Consider the following 17,295-nt stretch of genomic DNA (forward strand, 5'->3'; position numbering starts at 1 on the left):
GTAAAGTTAGTCCTCTTAAAATCCAGGACCAGCATTAGATTGGCTGCAGCCTTAGTTTGGCCAATAAGATTAAACCTAATAACAGTTTGTTTCCTCCAGTGTACTTACTGGTACAACTTAATCGTGGGTTTCATCTTGAAATATAGGCTTAATTTGCTTTGTACCTCCGTCAAAATATTGTGGAATGAAGTCATTCAGCAAGTATACAAAACCAGAATGTCTCACAAGCAAGTTTTATTTTGCTCCATACAAGTCATGTAAGACTACTCAATGAACAGATATAATCCAAATTATTAAGACTAGGAATGCAAAGGTTACATAGATTTAAGCAAGTTTCTACAAGCTATAGACTTTGAAAGTTCCTGTCTTAAACACTGTAAATCAAAATCTGTCGAGATCTTAATTTGTTGCCTATTCTCACAAGGTAAAATTAAGCTAACTGCTCAGTTGCTAGCAAAGGCCATGATGGAAGTTACTGGGTACTTTTAAATTGGCCAGACAGCCAGCCAGCTGATGTAACCCCTCTCTTTGCACATATCTTTTGTGAAACTTCTTAGTGAGTTCTTTGGCGTTTGACCGACTCTTCCCTTTGAGGATCAACATTTTGAGATGTAGGTGCAATAAAGTCAACCTGCAACTGAGATATCGGAATACAAGTGCTTCCTCTGCAACCAGATGAAGAAGGGTCTATTTGATGGCCAACAGGAATGGTACAGGTTATTGACATCATCTGAGCCGCCACAAGTTGCAAGGCCATCATTCCAATTGGGTTTGATCGCCTGTCACCATGGGCATCTTCAATGTAATTAACTCTAAGCTGATTGCCAGGTGGGTACTCAAATCCATGCAACTTTTCTTTGGCATGTACTGCTGATGCCACATTGTTGTACCGAACAATAGCATGACCCACATTGGGGTCTCTCTGAATTTCACAATATTCCAGTCCTGGGATAACATCGAAGAGACTATAAATCTGCTCATGTGTGAGCATGCATCTAGTAGACACTGAAAGGCAGGTAGTAATATTTTCTCTACCTTTTGTTTCACTAGCTCTGATTTCACAAACACCTCCCATTTCACCAGTTCCCCTCATTTCACCACCTCTCATCTCACCAGCTCCTCTCATCTCACCAGCTTCTCTCATTTCACCAGTTCTTTCTCCACCTCTCATTTCACTGACTGCTCTCATCTCAGCAAATCCTCTCATTTCACCAGCTCTTTCTCCATCTCTCATTTTACCAACTCTCATTTCACCAACTCCTATCATTTCACCGACTACTCTCATCTCAGCAACCCCTCTCATTTCACCAGCTCTTTCCCCACCTCTCATTTCACCGACTCCACTCATCTCACCGACTCCTCCCATTTCACCAACTCTGCTCATCTCATCAGCTCCTCTCATTTCACCAGCTATTTCTCCACCTCTCATTTCACCGACTCCATTCATCTCACCGACTCCTCTCATTTCACCAATTCCTCTCATCTCATCAACTCCTCTCATTTCACCAACTATTTCTTCACCTCTCATTTCACCGACTCCTCTTATCTCAGCAACTCCTCTCATTTCACCAACTCTTATCATTTCACCGACTTCTCTCATCTCACCAACTCCTCTCATCTCACCAACTCTTTCTCCACATCTCATTTCAACAACTCCTCTCATCTCAGCAACTCCTCTCATTTCACCAGCTATTTCTCCACCTCTCATCTCACCAACTTCTCTCTTTTTACCAGCTCTTTCTGCACCTCTCATTTCACCAACTTCTCTCATTTCACCAGCTCCTCTCATCTCACCAACTCTTCTTTTTCCACCTCTCATTTCGCCAACTCCTCTCATTTCACCGACTCCTCTCATCTTATCAACTCCTCTCATTTCACCAGCTATTTCTCCACCTCTCATTTCATCGATTCCTCTCATCTCACCGACTCCTCTCACCTCACCAACCCCTCTCATTTCACCAGCTCTTTCTCCACCTCTCATTTCACTGACTCTACTCATCTCACCGACTCCTCTCATTTCACCAACTCCTCTCATCTCATCAACTCCTCTCATTTCAGCAGCTCTTTCTCCAACTCTCATTTCACCGGCTCCTCTCATTTCAGCAGCTCTTTCTCCACCTCTTATTTCACCAACTCCTCTCATTTCGCCAGCTCGTTCTGCACCTCTCATTTCACCGACTCCTCTCATTTCGCCAGCTTGTTCTGCACCTCTCATTTCACCAACTCCTCTCATTTCACCAACTCCTCTCATTTCACCAGCTCTTTCTCCACCTCTCATTTTACCGACTCCTCTAATTTCACCAGCTCTTTCTCCACCTCTCATTTCACCAACTCTTCTCATCTCACTTACTCCTCTCATATCAGCAACTCCTTTCATTTCACTGACTCTTCTCATTTCACCAGCTCTTTCTCCACCTCTCATTTCACTGGCTCTTCTCATCTCACTGACTCCTCTCATATCAGCAACTCCTTTCATTTCACCGACTCTTCTCATTTCACCAACTCCTTTCATTTCACTGACTCCTCTCGTCTCACCAACTCCTCTTATTTTACCAGCTCTTTCTCCATCACTTATTTCACCAACTCCTCTCATCTCACCAACTCTTCTTTCTCTACCTCTCATTTCAATGAGTCCTCTCATTTCACCAGCTCCTCTCATCTCACGAGCTCTTTCATCACTTCTCACTTTACCAATTCCTCTCATTTCACTGATCCCTCTCATCTCACTAGCTCTTCTTCCTCCACGTCTCATTGCACCGACTCCTCTCATTTCACCAGCTCTTGCTCCACCTCTCACTTCACCAAGTTCTCTCATATCACCAGCTCCTCTCCTCTCATCAGCTCTTTCTCCATCTCTCACTTCACTGAGTCCTCTTATTTCATGAGCTTTTTCTTCATCTCTCATTTCACCAAGTCCTCTCATTTCGTCAACTCTTGTAGTTCCTCTCACCCCACCAGTTCCTCTCAATGCACCAGCTCCTCTCATCTCTCCTGCTCTTCTTTTTCCACCTCTCATTGCACCAACTCCTCTCATCTCACCAAATCTTCTCATTTCGCCATCTCCCCTTGGTTGTTTTCTAATTTTATCATCTCTTATTTCATTTGTTTCAAAGTTGTTAAAATCACGAAAAGGTAATATATTTTGACCTCTTAGGGGATGAAATCCTGGCCCATATGACAGTAAGTTTTCTTTGACCCCTGCCACATAGTTATTCTCAGAGTATGTAGGTTTATTTTTTGGTTCTGCAAGTATTGCCTTAAAAGATCGGTCGCAATTTTCAATGGCCTGAGCAGCCTGAGATGGTTTCAGAAATCTCACATAGCCAAAGCCTTTGCTCTCCCCTGTTTTCTTGTTCTTGACAATATTGCAGTATTCAATATCTCCAAAATCCTTAAACTTTTCCCTCAGGTCATTTTCTGCATAGGATTTTGGAATCATAACAAAAATTCTAGTCAACTCCTCATCTTCAACATCACGGTGGCTCTTAGATCCTCGAGACTGTGCAATGAAAACCTTGATGGGTTTGGTGTCCCCTGTGAGAGTCTTGCCGTGCATGTCCTCCATCGCTTTACAGGCCTGCCATGATTTGCCGAACTTCACGTAGGCAATGCCCTTATGGTTTTTGGACTGTTTGTCCCGCACTACCCAAATATCCTGGATATCACCAAAGAGGGAAAATTTCTCTCTAATCGCCTCCTCTGATATTGATTTGCTGATGACCAGAAAGAGTCGACTATTGGGTGGATGATTGACATTCAGAGTAAGACGTGAGCTACCACCATCCTCCATCATTACCAATGTCAACCGAATTGCGCCTCAGCTCTTCACAACCCCACACACTTCCCCGTGTTGAACTCCAGTTGCATACTTTTGCTCACTCACGAAATCTGTCAATGTGTTTTTAACTTTCTCGTCCCAGCTACACAACTTACTGTGCTTCTTAACTTTGTCTTTTTGGCAAACTTAGACATACAACACGTCTGTATTGTTGTTGAGGTTGTTGTAGCCTGCTACCTATTGAAGCTCTTCACTCCAGGAAGTCCTAGAAACTCCCGCCTTAAGTACCTGACAAAGGAACAAGCCTTTAGATTTTAAGCACAAAACAGGCAACTGAATAGATAAAGTTAATGCTTTTATTGTCAATTACGTGACTGTTTTATGAGTTGGATTTTTTTTTAATACCAGGTCCCGAAGCTAAGAGAAAACAAAAGGGAACAAAGGATTTTCAAGGTATATTTTGAGTGATGTCATTGTTCCCCTTCTCTTTCTTGTTTTTGGTAACTGTTTACTAACTACCTTTTCTTTATTAATTATCATCACTCCTTCGTGATTTTTGTTCCTGTTTGCTTCTGTACATTAGTAGGTTTGATAGCTGTTTACTTGTAACTTATTGCTGCTTTACTGAGATATGTGGGTCAGTCACATACAATTCTGACATACATCTTCAAGTGTGACTGATGTGCACTAGGTGAAAGATCACAGAATTGTTACAGTGCAGGAGGAGGCCATTTGGCCTGTTGTGTCTGCACCAGCTCTCCAAATAAGCACCATTCCTCTGCCTTCTCCCTTTAACCCTGCACATTCTTCCTTTTCAGATAACAGTCTAATTCCCTTTTGAATGCCTTGATTGTGGTGGAGGCTGGTTCACTCAGGCAGTGTATTCCAGGCCCCAACTACTTGCTGCACGATAAAGATTTTCATGTCGTTTTTGCTTTTTTTTTTACTAATTACTTTAAATCTGTGTCCTCTCGTTCTCAATCCTTTCATGAATGGGAACAGTTTCTCCCTATCCACCCTGTACGGAGTCCTCATGATTTTGAATACCTCTATCAAATCTCCTCTCAGCTTTCTCTTCTCCAAGGAAAAGAGTCCCAACTTCTCCAACCAACTTCATAATTGAAGTTCCTCATCCCTGTGACCATTCTTGTGAATCTTTTCAGCACTCTCTCCAATTCCCACACATCTTTCTTAAAGTACAGCGTCCAGAACTGGATGCAATACTTCAGCTGAGGTTGAACTAGTGTCTTATACAAGTTTAACATTACCTCCTTCCACTTGGACTCTATGGCCTTATTAATAAAGCCTAAGATGCTGTATGCCTTATTAGCCGCTCTCTCAACCTGTCCTGCTACCATCAATGTTTTATGCACATATACACTCAGGTTCCTCTGCTCCTGCATCTCCTTCAGAGTTGTGCCCTCTATTTTATATTGTCTCTCCGTGTTATTCCTAGCAAAATGAATCACCTCACATTGAACTTCATCTGCAACTTGTCTGCCCATTCCATCAACTTGCCTATGTCCTTTCGAAGTTCTACATTATCCTCCTCACAGTTCACAATGCTTCCAAGTTTCATATCATCCAAAAATTTTGAACTTGTGCCCTGTACACCAAGGTCTAGGTTATAAATATATATCAGGAAGAGCAAGGGTCCCGACAATGACCCTGGGAACATCACTACAAACCTTCTTCCAGCCCAAAAAACAACCATTAACCATTATTCTCTGTCTCCAGTCACTCAGCCAATGTTATATCCATGTTGCCACTTCCCCTCATATTCCATGAGCTATAACTTTGCTCACAGGTCTGTTGTGCAGCACTGTATCAAATGCCTTTTGGAAGTCCATGTACACATCAACAGCATTGCCCTCATCACCTTTCTCTGTTTGCTCTTCAAAAAACTCAAGCAAGTTAGTTAAACATAATTTTTCCTTAAGAAATCCATGCTGGCTTTCCTTAATTAACCCTCATTTGTCTATGTGACTATTAATTTTGTCTCGAACTATTGTTCCTACATGTTTCCCCACTACTGAAGTTAAACTGACTGGCCTATATTTGCTGGGCTTATCTTTACACCCTTTCATGAACAAGGATGTCACATTTACGATTCTCCAGTCTTTTGGAACCATTCCCGAGTCTAAGAAACATTGGAAAATAATGGCCAGAATTTTTGGGTCGTTGGGTGGGCAGGCCCAGGAGCGTTGGGAAACGATCCGCCGCCCACAATTTCACGCTGGCTGGCCAATTAATGGCCAGCCAGCATGAAATGCGCACTCAAAAGCTCAGCGCTGATGGGGTGGGGGCAGGAGTGGTGCAAGTGCAAAAGTCTGTGCATGTGCTGGGGAGCACGCACTGATAGGGAGCTGCCTCACGGAGCTGAGCAATTTTAAAATCATAAGGAAAGATTTTTAAAATCTGAAAAAATTGTCCCGACATTGGACTTACTCACAATAACATAAACAGAATAAAAATTCAGCCCAAAAGTTTATATCTATTTTTTATTTAACTGTGGAAACCTCATCCCGCCTGTGGATGAAATATCCTAAAAAATCCAAAAACTGCCTGGCCGATTTGCTTGCCTGCCAACCATAAAGTTGGACGGGCGGCAAAATATAGCTTTTAATTAATGGATTAATGGCCTCTTAATTCTCAGCAGGCATGCTGCTGACTCTCGCACATGCCTACTGACCGAAATATTGCGTGAGTGTGCGATGACGTTGGGACACTTGCCCGACGTCATTGCGCGCTATTTTACGCCTGGTCGGGTCAGGTACGCGCTTGCCCGCAGGATGTAAAACCCTGCCCTATGTAATTTCTACTCTCACTTCATTCAGTATTGTTGATGCATCATATCTGGTCCTGGTGCATAATCAAATTATCAAGTATAGTCAGGCTATCTAATACCTCTTCCTTAACAAGTTTAAACCCTTCTAGTGTATAAATCACCTCCTCTTTCATTGTGGCCTGGGTAGCATCTTCTTCCTTGGTAAAGACAGATGCAAAGTATTCTTTAATACCTCAGCTAGTCTCCCTGCCTTTTTGGTCCCTAATCGCATCTACTCCTCCTTTTACAACACTTTTACCATTTATATGCCTAAAGGAGATTTTGTAATTCCCTTTTATGTTAACTGCTAGTCTCTTTTCATACCCCCTCTTTGCTTCTCTTATTTACTTTTTCACTTTCCCTCTGAAGCTTCTATATTCAGCCTGGTTCTCCATTGTATTATCCACCTGACATCTGTCATAAGCATTATTTTTCTTCTTCATCTTAATTTTTTATTCATTCATGCTATGTGGGTGCTGCTGGCTACACCAGCATTTATTGCCCATCCCTAATTGCCCTTGAGAAGGTGGTGGTGATGAGCTACCTTTCTGAACTGCTGCAGTCCATGTGATGTAGGTACACCCTCAGTACTGTTTAGGAGGGAGTTCCAGGACTTTGACCCAGTGACAGTGAAGAACCGGCACTATATTTCTAAGTCAGGAGGGTGAGTGGCTTGGAGGGAGATCCAGGTGGTGGTGTTCCCATGTTTCTACTGCCCTTGTCCTTCTAGGCGGTAGGGTTTGTGGATTTGGAAGGTGCTGTCTAAGCAGCCTTGGTGAGTTCCTACAGTGCATCTTGTAGATGGTACACACTGCTGCCACTGTGCGTCGGTGGCGGAGGGAATGAATGTTTGTGCATGGGGCAACAATCGAACGGGCTGTTTTGTCCTGTTGTCAAGCTTCTTGAGTGATGTTGGAGCTGCACTCATCCAGACAAGTGGAGAATATTCCATCGCCCTTCTGACTTATGCCTAGTAGATGGTGGACAGACTTTAGGGAGTCAGGAGGTGAGTTACTCGACGCATGATTCCTAGCCTCTAACCTGCTCTTGTAGCCACAGTATTTATATGGCTAGTTCAGTTCAGTTTCTGGTCAATGGCAACCCCCAGGATGTTGAAAGTGGGGGCTTCAGCGATGGTAATGCCATTGAATGTCAAGAGGTAATGGTTACATTCTATCTTGTTTGAGCTGGTCATTGCCTGCCACATGTCAACCCAAGCCTGGATATTGTCCAGGTCTTGCTGCATTTTGACGTGGACTGCTTTAGTATCTGAGGGGTGGTGAATGGTGCTGAACATTGTGCAACCATCAACGAACATCCCCACTTCTGACCTTATGATGGAGGGAAAGTCATTGATGAAGCAGTTGAAGATAGTTGGGCCTAGGACACTACCCTGATGAACTCCTGCAGTGATGACCTGGAACTGAGATGATTGACTTCCAACAACACAGCCATCTTCCTTTATGTTTGGTTTGACTCCAACCAGTGGAGAGGATTCTCCATGATTCCCATTGACTCCAGTTTTGCTCGGGCTCCTTGATGCCACACTCAGTCAAATGCTGCCTTAATATCAAGGCCAGTTACTCTCACCTCACCTCTGGAGTTCAGGTCTTTTGTCCATGTTTGAACCAATGCTGTAATGAAGTCAGGAGCTAAATGCTCTGGCGGAACCAAACTTAGTGTCAATGAGCTGGTTATTGCTAAGCAAGTGCCGCTTGATAACACTGTTGATTACTCCTTCCATCACTTTATTGATGATCGAGAGTAGGCTGATGGGGTGGTAATTGGCCGGGTTGTATTTGTCCTGCTTTTTGTGGACATGACATACCAGGACAATATTTCACATTGCTGGGTAGATGCCAGTGCTGTAGCTGTACTGGAACAGCTTGCTAGGGGTGTGGCAAGTTCTGGAGCACAAATCTTCAACACTATTGCCAGAATATTGTCAGGGACCATAGCCGTTGTAATATCCAGTGCTTTCAGCCGTTTCTTGATATCACATGGAGTGAACTGAATTGGCTGAAGACTGGCATCTGTGGTGCTGGGGACTTCCAGAGGAGGAAGAGATGGATCACCCACTCAGCATTTCTGGCAGACATTTGTTACAAATTCTTCAGCCTTATCTTTTGCACTGATGTGCTGGGCTCCCCCATCATTGAAGATGGGGATATTTGTGGAGCCTCTTCCTACAGCGATTTGTTTAATTGTCCACCATCATTCACAAGTGATGTGACAGGGCTGCAAAGCTTAGATCTGATCTGTTGGTTGTGGAATCACTTAGTTCTATCGCTTGTTGCTTATGCTGTTTGGCATGCAAGTAGTCCAGTGCTGTTGCTTCGCCAGATTGACACCTCATTTTTAGGTATGCCTGGTGCTGCTCCAGGCATGCCCTCCTGCATTCTTCATTGAATCAGGGTTGATCTCTTGACTTGGTGGTAATGGTAGAGTGGGGATATGCCAGGCCATGTGTTACAGATTGTGGTTGAGTACAATTCTGCTGCTACTGATGGCCCACAGTGCCTCATGGATGCCCAGTCTCAGTTGGTGGTTCTGTTTGAAATCTATCCCATTCAGCACGGTGGTAGTGCCACACAACAAAATGGAGGGTATCCTCAATGTGAAGACGGGACTTCGTCTCCACAAGGATTGTGCGGTGGTCATTTCTACCAATACTGTCATGGACATATGCATCTGTAGCAGGCAGGTTGGTGAGGATGAGGTCAAGTATGTTTTTCCCTCTTGTTGGTTCCCTTACCACCTGTCACAGACCCAACCTAGCAGCTATGTCCTTTAGGACTTAGCCAGCTCAGTTTGTATTGGTGTTCCTGAGCCACTCTTGGTTGTGAACATTGAAGTCCCCCACTCAGAGTACCTTCTGCACCCTTGCCACCCTCAGTGCTTCCTCCAAGTAGTGTTCAACATGGAGGAGTACTGATTCATCAACTGACGGGGGCGGTATGTGGTAATCAGCAGGATATTTCCTTGCCCATGTTTGACCTGATGCCATGAGACTTCATGGAGTTTCTATCGCTTTTGTCATCTAGGGAGCTCTGGATATGTTTACCCTATCTTTCCCTTTCGAGGAAATACATATTGACTGTGGCTGAACTTTCTCTTCTTTGAAGGTAGCCCATTGTTCAGCTACCTTTTTCCCTGCCAACCTTTGATTCCAATTTATTCGGCCCAGATCCATTCTTACCCCATTCAAGTTGGCTTTCCCCAGTTAATTATTCTTACTCTAGATTGTTCTTTGTCCTTTTCCTTTGCCAACTTAAACCTTATAATACAATGATCACTGTCCCATAAATGTTCTCCTACTGATAAATGATCCACTTGGCCCACCTCATTCCCAAGAACCAGGTCCAACAGTACCTCCCCTCTTGTTGGACTGGAAACATACTGCTGTAGAAAATGTTTTGAACACACTCTCAGAGCTCTTGCTCCCCTCTGCCCTTACGCTACTACTGTCCCAGTCTACTTTCGGATAATTAAAGGTACCCATTATAACTACTCCATAATTCTTTCACCTCTCTGTAATTTCCTTGCAAATTTGTTTCTCTACATCCTTTCCACTAGTTGGGGCCTATAGACTACACCAAGCAATGCAAGTGCAACTTTTTGTTCTTGAGCTCTAGCCAAATACATTGTTCTTGTTCCCTCAGGGACATCCTCTTCCTCCAGCACTGCAATGCTCTCCTTAATCAATATTGCCAACCCTCCCCCCTTTTTTCCTTCCCTATCTTTCTTGAACACTTTGTATCCAGGGATATTTACCACCCAGTCCTGCCCTTTGAGCCAGGTCTGTTAAAGCCACAGCATCATATGTCCACGTGGCAATCTGTGCTTATGGCTCACCAATATATTAACTGCACTCCATATATTGACATACATGCACATTAACCCTGATTTAGACCTCTTAAAATTAATTTGTAGGATGTGGGTGTCACTGCCTAGGCAAACATTTATTCCCCATCCCTATTTGCCCTTGAGAAGGTAGTGGTGAGCTACCTTCTTGAATCCTGCAGTCCATAGTGCTCTTAGTGAAGGAGTTCCAGAATTTTGACCCAGCGACAGTGAAGGAACGGCAATACATTTCCAAGTCAGGATTGTGAATGGCTTGGAGGGGAACTTCCAGCTAGTGATGTTCCCATGTGTCTGCTGCCCTTGTTCTTCTAGAAGGTAGTGGTTGTGGGTTTGGAAGGTGCTGTCTAAGGAGGCTTGGTGAGTTACTTTCTCCCTTACTCTGACTCCACCTAATAAGCTACTATTCCCTACTCTAGAGCTATCTACCTCTCCCAGTATTCTGTGCACCTTGGTATTCCGCTCTAATTCCTCCTGGTTCTCACACACCTGCCAAATTAGTTTAAACCCTCCCCAACAGCACTAGCAAATCACACCACAAGGAACTCAGTCCCAGCTCTATTTTGGCGCAACCCCTCTGGCCTGTACGGGTCTCATCTTCCCCCGGAGCCAGTCCCAATGTCCCAAGAATCTAAAGCCCTTCCTCCAGCACCATCGCTCAGGCCACGCATTCATCTGCTTTATCCTACTAGTTTTATACTCACTTGCATGTGATACTGGGAGTAATCCATAGATCACTACTTTTAAGGTCCTGCTTGCTAATTTTCTACCTAGCTCCTTAAATTCTAATTGCAGGACCACATCTGTCTTTCTACCTATGTTGTTCATGCCAGTGTATACTATGACTGCTGGCTGTTCACCCTCCCCCCTCAGGGTGCTCTGCAGCTGTTCAGTGACATCCTTGGCCTTGGTGCCAGGGAGGCAACACGCCCTCCTGGATTCACATCTGTGGCCACAGAAACACCTGTGTATTTCCCTTTGGAATTACCTAGTACTATTCCTCTTTCATTTTTCCTTGTAACTGCCTCGTCCCCCACCCCACCATACAGCAGAGCCATCCATGGTGCCATGGACCTGGCTCTGGCTGCACTCCCCAGATGAACCATCACCCTCATCGGTATTCAGAACTGAATACTGGTTGGAGAGTGGGATGTACTCAGAGGACTGCTGAACTACCTGGCTGTTTCTACTTCACTGTCTGGCGGTCACCCATTTCCTCTCTCCCTGCATACTCTTAAGCTGTAGGGTGGCCACATCTATAAACATGCTATCCACAAAGCTCTCAACCTCATGGATGTGCTTCAGTGACACAAGCTATTGCTCGTTCTGAAACCAAGAGTTGCAACTGACCATACTTCCTGCACAAATGGTTATCTGAGACATGGGAGTTCCCACATAGCACAGGATGTGCACTCTCGAGGTTGCAGCAGCCCTGCCACTCCTCTGTTAGTGAATAAATTTGCTACTGTGAATAAACCTTTACCAATACTAACAAACCTTCCAACTATAAATTTTCATTCATTTGTTTATTCGTTCATGGGGTGTGGGTGTCACTGGCCAAGACCAGCATATATTGCCCATCCCTAATTGTCCTTGAGAAGTTGGTGGTGACTTCTTGAACTGCTGCAGGCCATATGTCATAGGAACACCTACAATGCTGTTAAGGGAGTTCCAAAGTTTTGACCCAGCAACAGTGAAGGAATGGCAATATATTCCAAGTCAGGATAGTGTATGACTTGGAGGGGAACTTGCAGGTGGAGGTGTCCCTTGCATCTGTTGCCCTTGTCCATAGAGGTGGCAGAGGTCGCGGGTTTGGAAGGTGCTATTGAAGGAGCCTTAGTGAGTTACTGCAGTATTGTAGATAGTACACGCTGCTGCCACTGTGTGTTGGTGTTGGAGGGAGTGAATATTTAAGGTGGTGGATGGGATGTCAATCAAGCAGGCTGCTTTGTCCTGAATAGTGTAGAGTTTCTTGAGTGTGGTTTGGGCTACACTCATCCAGGCAAATGCCTGACTTGTGTCTAGTAGATGGTGGGCAGGCTTTGGAGAGTAAGGAGATGAGTTACTGTCCACAGAATTCCCAGTCTCTGACTTGCTCTTGTACCCACAGCATTTATATGGCTGGTCCAGTTCAGTTTCTAGTCAATGGTATGGTGTAGTGTTGCTGGAGTGCACGGGAGTGCTGCTCCGGCACCTCCAACCAGGGACCGGGGAGCAGAGTGCCAGGGTGTGGGGTCCGGGGAACAGAATGCTTGGGAGCAGAGTACCGGGGCCCCGGCGAGGGGAGGCTGGCTGCAAGGCCCGGGGGTGAGATGCTGTGGAGCCCCAGGATGGTGGAGAAGTTGGGGCAGGGGAGAAGCTGACTGCTGTGTATGGGAGATTGTGTGGGAGTGAGAGACTGCGTGTGTGGGGGTGAGAGAGTTGAGTGTGTGCGTGAGAGTGACAGAGAGGGTGTGTGTATGAGTGAGAGAGGGTGGGTGTGTGGGAGTGAGGGAGAGTGCATGTGTGGGGGAGTGAGAGTGAATGTACATGTGTGAGTGAGAGAGAGTGCGTGTGCATGTCGGGGAATAAGAGAGAGTGCATGTAAGTGTGGGGGAGTGAGAGGGTACTTGTATATGGAGGAGTGGGTGTTTTTTTTTTATTCATTCACGGGATGTGGGTATCTCTGGCTAGGCCAGCATTTATTACCCATCCCTAGTTGCCCCTAAGAAGGTGGTGGTGAGCTGTCTTCTTGAACCGCTGCAGTCCATGTGGTGTTGGTACACCCACAGTGCTATTAGGAAGGGAGTTCCAGGATTTTGACCCAGTGATAGTGAAGGACTGGCGATATAGTTCCAAGTCAGGGTGGTGAGTGACTTGGGGGGGAACTTCCAGGTGATGGTGTTCCAATGCATTTGCTGCCCTTGTCCTTCTAGCTGGTAGTGGTCGTGGGTTTGGAACATGCTGTCGAAGGAGCCTTGGTGAGTTTCTGCAGTGCATCTTGTAGGTGGTACAGACTGCTGCAACTGTGCATCGGTGGTGGAGGGAGTGAATGTTTGTGGATGTGGTGCCAATTAAGTGGGTTGCTTTGTCCAGGATGGTGTCAAGCTTGAGTGTTGTTGGAGCTGCACTCATCCAGTCAAGTGGGGAGTATTCTATCACACTCCTGACTTGTGTCTTGTAGATGGTGGACAGGCTTTAGAGAGTCAGGAGGTGAGTTGCTAGTCACAGGCTTCCTAGCCTCTTACCTTCTCTTGCAGCCACAGTATTTAAATGGCTAGTCCAGTTCAGCTTCTGGTCAATGGTAACACCCAGAATGTTGATACTGGGATTTCGGTGATGGTAATGCCATTGAACTTTCAGGGGCAATAGTTAAATTCTTTCTTGTTGGAGATGGTCATTGCCTGGCACTTGTGGGGTGTGAATGTTACTTGCCACTTGTCAGCCCAAGCCTGGTGAGCCCAAGTCCAGGTCTTGCTGCATTTGGACATGGACTACTTCAGTATCTGAGGGGTCGCGAATGGTGCTGAACATTGTGCAATCATCAGCGAATATCCCCACTTCTGACCTTATGATGGAAGGAAGGTCATTGATGAAGCAGCTGAAGATGGTTTGGCTAAGGACACTACCCTGAGGAACTCCAGCAATGATGCCCTGGAGCTGAGATGACTGAGCTCCAACACCACAACCATCTTCCTTTGTGCTAGGTATGACTCCAACCAGTAGAGAGTTTTCCCCCTGATTCTCATTGACTCTAGTTTTGCTAGGGCTCTTTGATGCCACACTCGGTCAAATGCAGCCTTGATGTCACGGGCAGTCACTCTCACCTCACCTCGGGAGTTCAGCTCTTTTGTCCATGTTTGAAACGAGGCTGTAATGAGGTCAGGAGCTGAGTGGCCCTGGTGGAACCCAAACTGGGTGTCAGTGAGCAGTTTATTGCTAAGCAGGTGCCGATTGATAGCACTGCTGATGACCCCTCTCATTACCTTACTGGTGATCGAGACTAGACTGATGGGGCGGTAATTGGCTGGGTTGGATTTGTCCTGCTTTTTGTATACAGGACATACCTGGGCAATTTTCCACATAGCCGGATAGATGCCAGTGTTGTAGCTGTTCTGAAAAGCTTGGCTAGGGTGCCGTGGCAAGTCTTCAGTACTATTGAGTGTGTGAGTGGGAGAGTGAACGTGTGAGTGAAAGAATGAGTGTATAGGAGTGAGTGAGTGTATGCATGTGTCCGTGTGGGAGTGTGTGTGTATGTGAGAGTGTGAGTGAGTGAAGATGTGAGAATGTGTGTGTGAGAGAGAGTGTGATTGTGTGTCTGCCTTATTCCAAGCCTCAGGTTTCTCACCCACTATTAATGGGTGTGTATATGTATTGGTGTGCGGTGGTGAGGGTGAGTGAGTGAGCACCCTGACACTGGGTGTGAGCCTGGCACACACACACACACACACATTGACCCCCCTCACACTCTGGTCATTGTTATTAATTAATCTCTTTTAAGCTTAACAACTTACTGCTAAGACATTGCTTTATTTTTCCTCAGCAATTGTTTGTTTTATTAATACCTCAACTTTTTGTTGAAATTCAGTTTAAAGTTGTGCCTAATCTTATTCTGAAATTTGCTCAACTGCCCCTTGAGGGAGTAAAGAATGGAAATGCGGTGCCCAAAGTGAAAAGGTTGGACAAGCCTGCTTTAAATGAAGTTTTCGTCATCCACGCTGTGCAGCCCAGAGCTTAGGATCTGACAGACCAGCTGAAAAAAAATCAGAACTTTCAGGCTGAGAGTTCCAATTTTTTGAAGCTGGTCTGTCAGGTCAATTTCACTCATTGCTATGCTGCTGCTGGGGAGATTGGGGAGTGGGCACGTTGGGTTTGGAGATGTTGGGGGAGGCTGTGGGGAGCAGGTTGAAGTGGTTGGGCTGGAGGGGGAGGGGGCGTGAGGTTTTGGAGGATGAGGGTGGGGGAGGCTGTTGGAGAGAGGGGTGAGAAAGAGGTTGGTGACAATAGGGCACTAATATTTTTCATTTAAAAAGCATAGTTTTACTGACTTTTGGGGACTCAAATGATTAATACTTAAGAAAACAATGTAATAGTAGATTTAGAGATGATATGGCCAACACATTTTCTTTGAGCTCCTGCATCTCAAAATTTGACATTACACCCCTGGTCAATGGTAACCCCTAGGATGTTGATAGTGGGAGATTCAACGATGGTAATGCCATTGAATGTCAAGGGGTGATGGTTAGATTCTCTCTTGTTGAAGATGGTCATTGCCAAGTACTTGTGTGGCGCAAATGTTACTTGTCACTTGCCAGCCCAAGCATGAATATTGTCCAGGTCTTGCTGCACATGAGCATGGACTACTTCAGTACCTGAGGGGTCACGAAAGGTGCTGAACATTGTGCAATCATCAGTGAACAACCCACTTTTGACCTCATGATGGAAGGAAGGATATTGATGAAACAGCTGAAGATGATTGAGCCTAGGACACTACTCGGAGGAACTCCTGCAGCAATGTCCTGAGACTGAGATGACTGACCTCCAAAAACCACAACCATCTTCATTTGTGCTATTTTTTTATTCATTCACGGGATGTGGGTGTCTCTGGCTAGGCCAGTAATTATTGCCCATCCCTAATTGCCCTTGTGAAGGCGGTGGTGAGCTGCCTTCTTGAACCGCTGCAGTCTATGTCATGTAGGTAAACCCACAGTGCTGTTAGGGAGGGAGTTTCAGGATTTTGACCCAGTGACAGTGAAGGAGCATCGATATATTTCCAAGTCAGGGTGGTGTGTTGCTTGGAGGGGAACGTCCAAGTGGTGGTGTTCCCATGTGTCTGCTGCTTTTGTCCTTCTAGTTGGCAGTGGTCGTGGGTTTAGAAGGTGCTGTCTCAGGAGGCTTGGTGAATGCCTCTACAACCAGCGGAGAGATTTCCCCCTGATTCCCATTGACTTCAGTTTTGCCAGGGCTCCTTGATGCCACACGTGGTCAAGTGCTGCCTTGACCTCAAGGTCAGCTCTTTTTTCCATGTTTGGACCAAGGCTGTAATAGGTTCAGGAGCCAAGTGGCCCTGATAGAACCCAAACAGAGTGTCAGTGAGCAAGTTATTGCTAAGCAAGTGCCACTTGATAGCACAGTCAATGACACCTTCCATCACTTTGCTGATGATCGAGAGTAGACTGATGGGGCAGTAATTGGTTGGATTTGTTCTGCTTTTTGTGGACAGGACATACCTGGGCAATTTTCTACATAGCCGGGTAGATGCCAGTGTTGCAGCTGTACTGGAACAGCTTGGCTGGGGTGCGGCAAGTTCTGGAGCACAAGTCTTCAGTACTATTGCCGGAATGTTGTCAGGGCCCAAAGCCTTTGCAGTATCCAGTGTCTTCAGCTATCTCTTGATATCATGTGGAGTGAATCGAATTGGCTGGAGACTGGCATCTGTGATGCTGAGGACCTCAAGAGGAGGCCAAGATGGATCATCCACCAGGCAGTTCTGGCTGAAGATGGTTGAAAATACTTTAGACTTGTGTTTTGCATTGAAATGCTGGACTGCCCCATCATTGAGGATGGGGATATTTGTGGACCCTCTTCCTCCAAGTTTAATTGCCCATCACCATTCATGACTGGATGTGGCAGGGCTGATCCACATTGGTTGTGGGGTCACTTAGCTCCATCTATTGCATGCTGCGTGTGTTTGGCGTGCAACTAGCCCTGTGTTGTAGCTTCACCAGATTGACGCCTCATTTTTAGGTATGCCTTGTGCTGCTCCTAGCATGCCCTCCTGCACTCTTCATTGAACCAGGGTTGATCCTCTGGCTTGATAGTAATTTAAAAAAAATATTCTTTCACAGGA

General features: G+C 45.5%; 1 pseudogene; it reads right to left on the reverse strand.

Moving 5' to 3' along the window:
- Positions 1-553: 553 nt before the first annotated feature.
- Positions 554-3,790, reverse strand: LOC144684273 (RNA-binding protein 45 pseudogene; annotated as a pseudogene).
- Between the last annotated feature and the right edge of the window lie 13,505 nt (positions 3,791-17,295).

Source organism: Cetorhinus maximus, chromosome 9 (assembly GCF_964194155.1).
Source record: "Cetorhinus maximus chromosome 9, sCetMax3.hap1.1, whole genome shotgun sequence".
NCBI lineage: Eukaryota > Metazoa > Chordata > Chondrichthyes > Lamniformes > Cetorhinidae > Cetorhinus > Cetorhinus maximus.